The sequence below is a fragment of the Haliotis rubra genome, unplaced genomic scaffold (genome assembly GCF_003918875.1).
Source record: "Haliotis rubra isolate DU_JTF1 unplaced genomic scaffold, ASM391887v1 Scf304, whole genome shotgun sequence".
Taxonomy (NCBI): domain Eukaryota; kingdom Metazoa; phylum Mollusca; class Gastropoda; order Lepetellida; family Haliotidae; genus Haliotis; species Haliotis rubra.
Window position 1 is genome coordinate 881566 of NW_025766974.1, and position 10651 is coordinate 892216.

Sequence of the window (10651 nt, forward strand, 5' to 3'; positions counted from 1 at the left end):
CAATCAATGTGATGTACCTGTGACACCAGGAAAGAATGGCAATCTGTCAAAACAAAGTTATTTTATAAAACAATTTCCCTTGAACCAGAGTTTCAAGTTAGTTCAATAACCAACTCTAATTTGAACATAATCAATCAACTCACCAATACTTTGTCTACTTTTTCTGAGTCAAACAGCTGAAAAAACAAATGCGAATTCTTTCCAGATTAAATTTTGTACATTTTTTCAAGAGATGAAAGATCAATCATGTTTGAATTAGGAGAATGAAGTAAATTTTTGTAACACAAAACATAATTTTCTCTTATCAAGGTATAAGAATGAGCGGGTGACAGTGTCTATTTTATTACATTTTATAGAAAATTCCTACAATGATTGATGCTTAGAATATCAGAATACAAAATGTCCATAACACTATATGAATAGATTCTACAACAAAATTAGTGTTGTTGATTATCAAACAATATACATGACATTCTACAAAAAGATCTGACAACAAGTGTGATATTGTTCATTATTACACAGTATCAATGTCACTGTATGAATAGATCCAACTTGTGTAGCATTGTTGATTATAACACTATGAGCACAATATTATATTAATACACTTTAAAAGCAGTGTAGTACTGTTTATTATAACCCTATGTCCATTGTACTTCATTAATACGCCCTACAAGTAGTGTAGTATAGTTTATTATAACCCTATGTCCATTATACTTCATTAATACATCCTACAAGTAGTGTAGTATTGTTTATAATAACCCTATGTTCATTATACTTCATTAATACACCCTACAAGTAGTGTAGTATAGTTTATTATAACCCTATGTTCATTATACTTCATTAATACACCCTACAAGTAGTGTAGTATAGTTTATTATAACCCTATGTCCATTGTACTTCATTAATACGCCCTACAAGTAGTGTAGTATAGTTTATTATAACCCTATGTTCATTATACTTCATTAATATACACCCTACAAGTAGTGTATAGTATAGTTTATAATAACCCTATGTCCATTATAATTCATTAATACACCCTACAAGTAGTGTAGTATAGTTTATAATAACCCTATGTTCATTATGTTCATACTTCATTAATACGCCCTACAAGTAGTGTAGTATAGTTTATAATAACCCTATGTCCATTGTACTTCATTAATACACCCTACAAGTAGTGTAGTATAGTTTATAATAACCCTATGTCCATTATACTTCATTAATACACCCTACAAGTAGTGTAGTATAGTTTATAATAACCCTATGTCCATTATACTTCATTAATACACCCTACAAGCAGTATAGTTTATAATAACCCTATAGTTTATAATAATACCCCTATGTACATTTTATGTATAAATAACCCTATGTTCATTATACTTCATTAATACACCCTACAAGTAGTGTAGTATAGTTTATTATAACCCTATGTCCATTGTACTTCATTAATACGCCCTACAAGTAGTGTAGTATAGTTTATAATAACCCTATGTACATTTTATAATAACCCTATGTTCATTATACTTCATTAATACACCCTACAAGTAGTGTAGTATAGTTTATTATAACCCTATGTCCATTGTACTTCATTAATACACCCTATAATTAGTGTAGTATAGTTTATTATAACCCTATGTTCATTATACTTCATTAATACACCCTACAAGTAGTGTAGTATTGTTTATAACCCTATGTCCATAACACTGCTAGAGTCCAACTTATACATCACACATGCCAACAGGTTCTTTTACAAGTTACGTGTAACTCATGACCATTATCAGACATGTCAACTGTTACAAGTTAAGTGCAACTGATTATCACACATGCCAACAGGTTCTGTTACAAGTTACCGGTAAGTGCAACTGATTCATCACAGATGCCAGCAGGGTCTATTGCAGGTACAAGTTAAGTGCAACTGATTTATCACACATGCCAACAGGTTCTATTATCGGTACTTTTTAAGCGCAACTGATTTATCACACATGCCAACAGGTTATATATCAGGTACAAGTTAAGCGTAACTGATTTATCACACATGCCAACAGATTCTGTTACAAGTCATAAGTGCAACTGATGTATCACACATGCCAGCAGGGTCTATTGCAGGTACAAGTTAAGTGCAACTGATTTAACACACATGCCAACAGGTTCTGTTGAAGTTAAGTGCAACTGATGTATCACACATGCCAACAGGTTCTGTTACAAGTTAAGTGCAACTGATTTAACACACATGCCAACAGGTTCTGTTGAAGTTAAGTGCAACTGATTTAACACACATGCCAACAGGTTATTATAACTCAGGGTTCTGCAACTGATTATAACACACATGCATTATATATCAGGTGATTATATAACTGATTTATCACACATGTCAACAGGTTCTATTACCGGTACAAGTTAAGAGTTACAAATATTAATGCATGCCAGCAGGTTTTATATCAAGTGCAGCTGATTACCTCACATACATGTTATGAACATAATTATCATCACATTTTGTATGCATTCCCTGGCATGTCTACAATCCTTTCTTACATCATCACAATAGGATCATCTTGTATTGAAGCAAGATCCACCACAAACATTGTGTTTAACTGTTGTTTCATGCCACAGAACTGTTTGAAATACTTATCTAGACTGCTGGTAGATACTGGTTTGGGAAACTCAAACCAGTGAGCTGACCCTTACCATTCAATCTCCATTTGAGTACACACTTGTGTGATGCTATTAATGCACAATATCATCTATTTTCCGTACTTTCCAGAATCAATTTCCGCAATAGGACGCAATCTATGCTTGAGTTTGTCAGGAACTGTTACTAGTTCACACAAAGCTAGCAACACTTTTAGGCCAGGTAATCGGACATGTTTCTTCCAGTTGAGCTTTTGGTTTATAGCCAGTAAGATATGAGTTAGATATGTCTCTGGTTTACACATGGAATAACCCTCACATCTCTGTATGGTGGTATAAAGTGTACCGTTATGTAGATTATGTACTGGAAGCACTCCCCAACATCTGCTCAAACACACATTTATAATTAGCTCTAATGTAAAGATCATATAAATGTTTTGAGTATGTTGTAAATATAAAAGCAATATTTACAAAACAAAACCTAAACATTTCCCAAACAGCACTTTGAAGCAATGACAAAAAAGTATGTTGTTATCAACTTGTGGACATTCCCTCCTTCAAGGCTGAGAGAGAGCTTTGAGTGATCGGTAGAAGCTAGTAGGTGCGGACATGGAAGTGACATTTGTGACAGGACTGTTTGAATCTTATCAGCCCGTCAGCTACAACTGTGTGAAGAAAACACTCCAATATAAACATTATCAAAAGCGTGTAAATTACCATGAAATTACTTATGTCAAACTTCAAAGGCCAGACTCTGACATAAACTGTGCCAATCATGCTGATAGGGATCCAAAATGCCAGGCTTCAGAGATTGATGGGGTTTTAGTAGCTGAGTGAAGGAAAAATCTCCACACAGCAGCTTTTACTTTTATGATCATTGAGATTAGGACAATTACAGTTAATCTAGCTTATTTACTCTGTTTATCTTTTGTTCCATGTCATTTTACATCAAAAACCCTACCCTGGCTCATGTTAAACATAATTACACAATTCAAAGCAATTGCATAAAGAACTAATTTATTATAGCTTTTTGAAAATGTCAGGTAAATTAGGAAGTGTATTTTCCATACTTCTTTTTTATATCTGCGGCTGGGTGCTGCCACTGATCCAAGCACTAGCTGTGAATGATTGCAATGAATGTGATCAACACACTGATCACGATTGCCCATATATCACTGTTAGGAACCAACAGTTGTAGCTCACCTGGTCACTGTGTACACTAACTATTCAATCAATGATTTTCACTTGGGTATTTTGCACATTGTGTCTTGGTCAATACATCACATAAGTTATATCCTATAGAACTGAGATGATTCACAAAATCTATGTTGAAGCAGCTCACTGTAGCTCACGTGGATACCTCATGCCATACACATGATTAACCTGCATATCCTTGCAGCTATTTGCTGTAGTTCAGTGGGATACTTTACACATTAATCATAGCAAACACATCACTGAAGCTAGTGCTGTAGCAAACCTGAAAACCTCATTTCACTGCATGTACAGCCCAAGTATCACTGTTGGCATTTGCTGTAGCTCACCTGAATACTTTATACACTGTACCTTTCACAGCCCAAGTATCACTGTTGGCATTTGCTGTAGCTCACCTGAATACTTTATACACTGTACCTTTCACAGCCCAAGTATCACTGTTGGCATTTGCTGTAGCTCACCTGAATACTTTATACACTGTACCTTTCACAGCCCAAGTATCACAGCCCAAGTATCATTTGCTGCTGTAGCTCACCTGAATACTTTATACACTGTACCTTTCACAGCCCAAGTATCACTGTTGGCATTTGCTGTAGCTCACCTGAATACTTTATACACTGTACCTTTCACAGCCCAAGTATCACTGTTGGCATTTGCTGTAGCTCACCTGAATACTTTATACACTGTACCTTTGGTAGCTCACCTGAATACTTTATACACTGTACCTTTCACAGCCCAAGTATCACTGTTGGCATTTGCTGTAGCTCACCTGAATACTTTATACACTGTACTTTTCACAGCCTAAGTATCACTGTAGGTATTTGCTGTAGGTCACCTGAATACTTCATACAATGTACCCTATTACTGCCAAAGTATCACTACAGGTATTTGCCGTGGATCACCTGAATACTTCATACACTGCACAAACTATAACCCACAGTTGTATTTAATGTTTATGAAACAGATCACAGCAATTTGACATAGATTCAGCATAACTACCTCAATTGATTGATGTGACAAACTTGATTATCCACAATGTCATAAACAGACTTTGACAATAAATTAACTGATTTGAGGTATGTGCTTGTGATCAGGAAACTCACACTTTGTACATTTTCTCAGAAATGCAGACATGAGTGTTATATAAAAATCCTGTTTGCAGCATGGAGACTCTGAAACAATGCAGACAGTCCCTTGTCATGTATTGGAGATAGCGGAATAATTCTCTCAGTACAAATACTGCAATACCTTGTTGCCCAGATAATATTTTCCAATAAATTTGACCACCTTGGTGCAGTGTAAAAAGCATTTCCCAGAGAACGGAGGGTCTGTGGTTCTAGTCCGTCCAAAAGATGTTACAAAGCAGTACTTGTTGTTACCTTGCCTGGGTCCAACCTAGAAAACCTGTACAAGCTTTATAGGCCTGTATAAGAAGACACACATACACATGTACACACATTGCTACTGAAGAGAAATAATCTTAAACACAAGCCTCATTTCATATCACTTCTGAATATATGTAATAAAGGATGAAGGGTCAACTGTCTGTCCCCCAGATAGTCGCCGCCCTTTCATCATGAAAGACCACCCAGTCATCTGCTGTATACATCCATAATGGAGGTTCCTGATTTCCTTTGATGGTGACAATTAATCATATTAAATTAGATCCATCTCAATCATCGTAACCATGACAAGATTCCACTGGTGATGGTGGCTGATATTTACTGCATGTCGTAAATATTGAGAGATGAAGTATCATCTGGTTTAAATATGTACAGATGCAATATGGTTTGATATGGGTCGCATACTTCGGACAAAATGCTGTAGTGACAGGTTACATTCCAAAATTCAATCATTAAACTATAATTATTAAATTAAATGTCAAAAAGTGAATTATCATATACAGTATTATATATGCTGTGGTATTTAGCTGAATAACTAAACATATGTTGGATGTCAAAGTTTCACACTTAACACTTTCACATAGGTTGATACCAATGTTGTATATCTAATGTGTACTGTATGTTGTTTGTCTTTGGCTACAAATGATTCTCTAGTGTCCATATATTTTCTATTGCTAATGTTGTTTTTCTATTGCTAGTGTTGTTTTTCTATTGCTTATGTTGTTGTTTTCTATTGCTAGTGTTGTTTTTCTATTGCTAATGTTGTTTTTCTATTGCTAGTGTTGATATTCATTTCAGATATAAACAGGAGTCAGTGGCTTGTCAGATATAAACAGGAGTCAGATGGCTTGTCAGATATACACAGGAGTCAGATGACTTGTGATGGCTTGTCAGATATAAACAGGAGTCAGATGGGTTGTCGGATGTACACAGCAGTCAGATGGGTTGTCAGATATACACAGGGGTCAGATGGCTTGTCAGATATAAACAGGAGTCAGATGGCTTGTCAGATATAAACAGCAGTCAGATGGGTTGTCAGATATACACAGGAGTCAGATGGGTTGTCAGATATAAACAGGAGTCAGATGGCTTGTCAGATATAAACAGCAGTCAGATGGGTTGTCAGATATACACAGGAGTCAGATGGGTTGTCAGATATAAACAGGAGTCAGTGGGTTGTCAGATATACACAGGAGTCAGAGATATACAGGAGTCAGATGGCTTGTCAGATATACACAGGAGTCAGTGGGTTGTCAGATATAAACAGGAGTCAGATGGGTTGTCAGATATAAACAGGAGTCAGATGGGTTGTCAGATATAAACAGCAGTCAGATGGGTTGTCAGATATACACAGCAGTCAGATGGGTTGTCAGATATAAACAGCAGTCAGATGGCTTGTCAGATATAAACAGCAGTCAGATGGGTTGTCAGATATACACAGGAGTCAGATGGGTTGTCAGATATAAACAGGAGTCAGTGGGTTGTCAGATATAAACAGGAGTCAGATGGGTTGTCAGATATACACAGGAGTCAGTGGTTTGTCAGATATAAACAGGAGTCAGATGGGTTGTCAGATATAAACAGGAGTCAGATGGGTTGTCAGATATACACAGGAGTCAGTGGGTTGTCAGATATAAACAGGAGTCAGTGGCTTGTCAGATATAAACAGGAGTCAGTGGTTTGTCAAATATAAACAGGAGTCAGTGGCTTGTCAGATATAAACAGGAGTCAGATGGGTTGTCAGATATAAACAGGAGTCAGATGGGTTGTCAGATATACACAGGAGTCAGATGGGTTGTCGGATATAAACAGGAGTCAGTGGCTTGTCAAATATAAACAGGAGTCAGATGGGTTGTCAGATATAAACAGGAGTCAGATGGGTTGTCAGATATAAACAGGAGTCAGATGGGTTGTCAGATATACACAGGAGTCAGATGGGTTGTCGGATGTACACAGGATTCAGATGGTTTGTCAGATATAAACAGGAGTCAGATGGGTTGTCAGATATACACAGGAGGCAGATGGTTGTCAGATATACACAGGAGTCAGTAGGCTGTCAGATATAAACAGGAGTCAGATGGGTTGTTGGATGTACACAGCAGTCAGATGGGTTGTTAGGTATAAACAGGATTGAGATGGGTTGTCGGATGTACACAGCAGTCAGATGGGTTGTCAGATATACACAGGAGTCAGATGGGTTGTCGGATGTACACAGGATTCAGATGGTTTGTCAGATATAAACAGGGGTCAGTGGTTTGTCAGTCACACCGGGCAGATGGGTAGTCAGATACATCTACAAGCCATCACCAGTAAATAACAAGGTATATATGTTCCAGCCTCATTAACAGTCTCCGACATGTAACAATGGTAAACATCCATAATGGTTCCTTCAACATAAGTACTGTTAATCTGTAGACACCCTCACAGCCTAAATATACATCATGTGCCATGTAATAATATCTTTGTTTTTTCTTCCTTGACAAACTTTGAGATATACCCACCTCCCTGTTGTGATCCCCATCTATCAGTCAGTCTCCACAAGGTGATATATCTGTCATATTCCTGCCCACTGATATATACTATGCATCCCCAGTGATTTTTAAGCCGTTATCTCCTTTCCCTGCAACTGTCAAGATAATTCACATAAACCTGCATCTGACAATTTGACGTGCGCTGATGCCATCATGGCTGCCTATCACTGTGACAACATCAGCGCAGTTGCTGTAGCACCGACCTTCACGCATATCTGATATATCAATGTCTTACTGCGCCCCATAAAAACCTCGGCAACAATCTCCCCTTCACACTTTTTGTCTCATTTGTCATTTTGCAATAAGATTTCATGTAAAAACCAGCAAAGTCTATTGAGTGAGGACTCCCTTGAGAAATTTAAAATGAAAAGCAAACACACATACATCATCTCGTCTGACATGGGATGGTTTTCCCCATTAACTTAAAACACTACATTTTATTCAAGTTTTAAAACAATTTCTTCAGGCCTGTTCTTCATAGGTTTATGAAACATGTATGTTTAGTTTGTTGCTGATATCCACTGTATGTGATGTAAAATCTATACTTAATGTCAGTTTATTTTGTTGATATAATGTTTTTATAGAGAATGTATAAGGCAATATTCTAAACCTGACTTTGAAAAGTGATCAAAATTACTTTCTATGTCAGGAAAATATAAAAAGTACCCAAAGTCAAAGAATTGATAATGTCATTTTTTCTATGACCCTTAGTGTGACATTCCAGACTCCCGAGTAATGGGATAGAGGGGAATCGCCGCTAACAGTACATGGTTCTACACCAGATAGAGCTTGTGGCAGCAAGGTAAGATGTTTGAGTGGCATTTAGAAGTTGGATGTGTAACTAATGACAAGGAAGTATGATCAGTATTGATCTAAAGAAGATGTTCATCCTTACTATCCTGTCATCGGTAACCAGCTAATGGAAGTGAAATGGAAGTAACGCTGCTTACTAGATTATTGTAGTATATAGTGTATATGTGTGGTGTGTCGTGGGTGTCAAGTCATGGTGTGGTGTGGTGTGGTTGGGGTGGGTGGTGTGGTGTGGTGTGGTGTGGTGTGGTGTGGTGGTGTGGTGTGGTGTGGTGTGGTGTGGCATGGTGTGCATGGGTGTCTGTGTCTATATATGTTTGTGCATGTTCTTGTATGTGTCCAGATTAAACCCTGTTTTATGGTGCAAGAACACTGAGATACCATGCCACACTTTGACATGGATACCCAATTTACATTGAATTGAATTCAGGCTTACCAATCCTTGTTTTATTCCTTAAATTCCCAGCATCAGGCATGATCACAACAAATACAAATTTTTAATATCTTTTGATATATCATGACCAGGCATTGAACCCGAACCTTCCAGTCTCTCTGGGCTGATGCTCTGCCCACTAGACCGTGGATGGAGTCTTAATTGTGTTCTGAGTGGTGTATTGACAGCTTGAACAGTATTTACTTACATCATGGGAGGTGAGGCCAAAGTGATGAGACTTCAGGTATTTACTTACATCATGAGGTGATGAGTTCAGGTATTTACCAAAGTGATGATGAGACTTCAGGTATTTACTTTACATCATGGGAGGTGAGGCCAAAGTGATGAGACTTCAGGTATTTACTTACATCAGGTGAGGCCAAAGTGATGAGACTTCAGGTATTTACAATCATGGGAGGTGAGGCCAAAGTGATGAGACTTCAGGTATTTACTTACATCATGGGAGGTGAGGCCAAAGTGATGAGACTTCAGGTATTTACTTACATCATGGGAGGTGAGGCCAAAGTGATGAGACTTCAGGTATTTACTTACATCATGGGAGGTGAGGCCAAAGTGATGAGACTTCAGGTATTTACTTACATCATGGGAGGTGAGGCCAAAGTGATGAGACTTCAGGTATTTACTTACATCATGGGAGGTGAGGCCAAAGTGATGAGACTTCAGGTATTTACTTACATCATGGGAGGTGAGGCCAAAGTGATGAGACTTCAGGTATTTACTTACATCATGGGAGGTGAGGCCAAAGTGATGAGACTTCAGGTATTTACTTACATCATGGGAGGTGAGGCCAAAGTGATGAGACTTCAGGCATTTACTTACATCATGGGAGGTGAGGCCAAAGTGATGAGACTTCAGGTATTTACTTACATCATGGGAGGTGAGGCCAAAGTGATGAGACTTCAGGTATTTACTTACATCATGGGAGGTGAGGCCAAAGTGATGAGACTTCAGGTATTTACTTACATGGTGGGAGGTGAGGACTTCAGGTAAGTGATGAGGCCAAAGTGATGAGGGTATTTACTTACATCATGGGAGGTGAGGCCAAAGTGATGAGACTTCAGGTGAAACTTACATCATGGGAGGTGAGGCCAAAGTGATGACATATTTACTGTTTGGTGTAACAGACAAAACAAGAGACAGAGTAAATCTGTAACTGACCACGATATATGATCAAGGTACATCTTATGCCTACTTGGCAGATGATTAGGATTACATGCTGATGTTTGTGCCATCTAAACAGATGCTCATGCCTACTTTGCTGATGCCTATGCCTGTATGTCAGAAGTGTATGCCTACTCGACCAATTCTTATGCCTACATATCAGAAATGTATACCTTTATAGCAGATGCCTATGCCATCATGTGAGATGTTTATGCTTACATGGTGGATGTTTATGCCTATTTCAATCATATTTATGCCTACTTGGCACATGCCTATGCCTTCATGGCAGACGTTCATGTCAGACAACTATGCCTACTTGAAAGGCAAAAGTAACTACTCATCAGTCATGTCTACTGTTCAGTCAGTCATGTCTACTGATCAGTCAGTCATGTCTACTGATCAGTCAGTCATGTCTACTGATCAGTGAGTCATGTCTACTGATCAGTGTCTACTGA

General features: G+C 37.9%; 1 long non-coding RNA gene across 1 annotated transcript in view; it reads right to left on the bottom strand.

Moving 5' to 3' along the window:
* LOC124282828 overlaps positions 1-9267 on the bottom strand; it is a 49367-nt gene extending 40100 nt beyond the window's left edge. Inside the window, exon 1 of the long non-coding RNA XR_006900262.1 lies at positions 9223-9267. This is a non-coding gene — a long non-coding RNA (uncharacterized LOC124282828). The remainder of the gene's footprint in view (positions 1-9222) is intronic.
* Positions 9268-10651: the final 1384 nt, after the last annotated feature.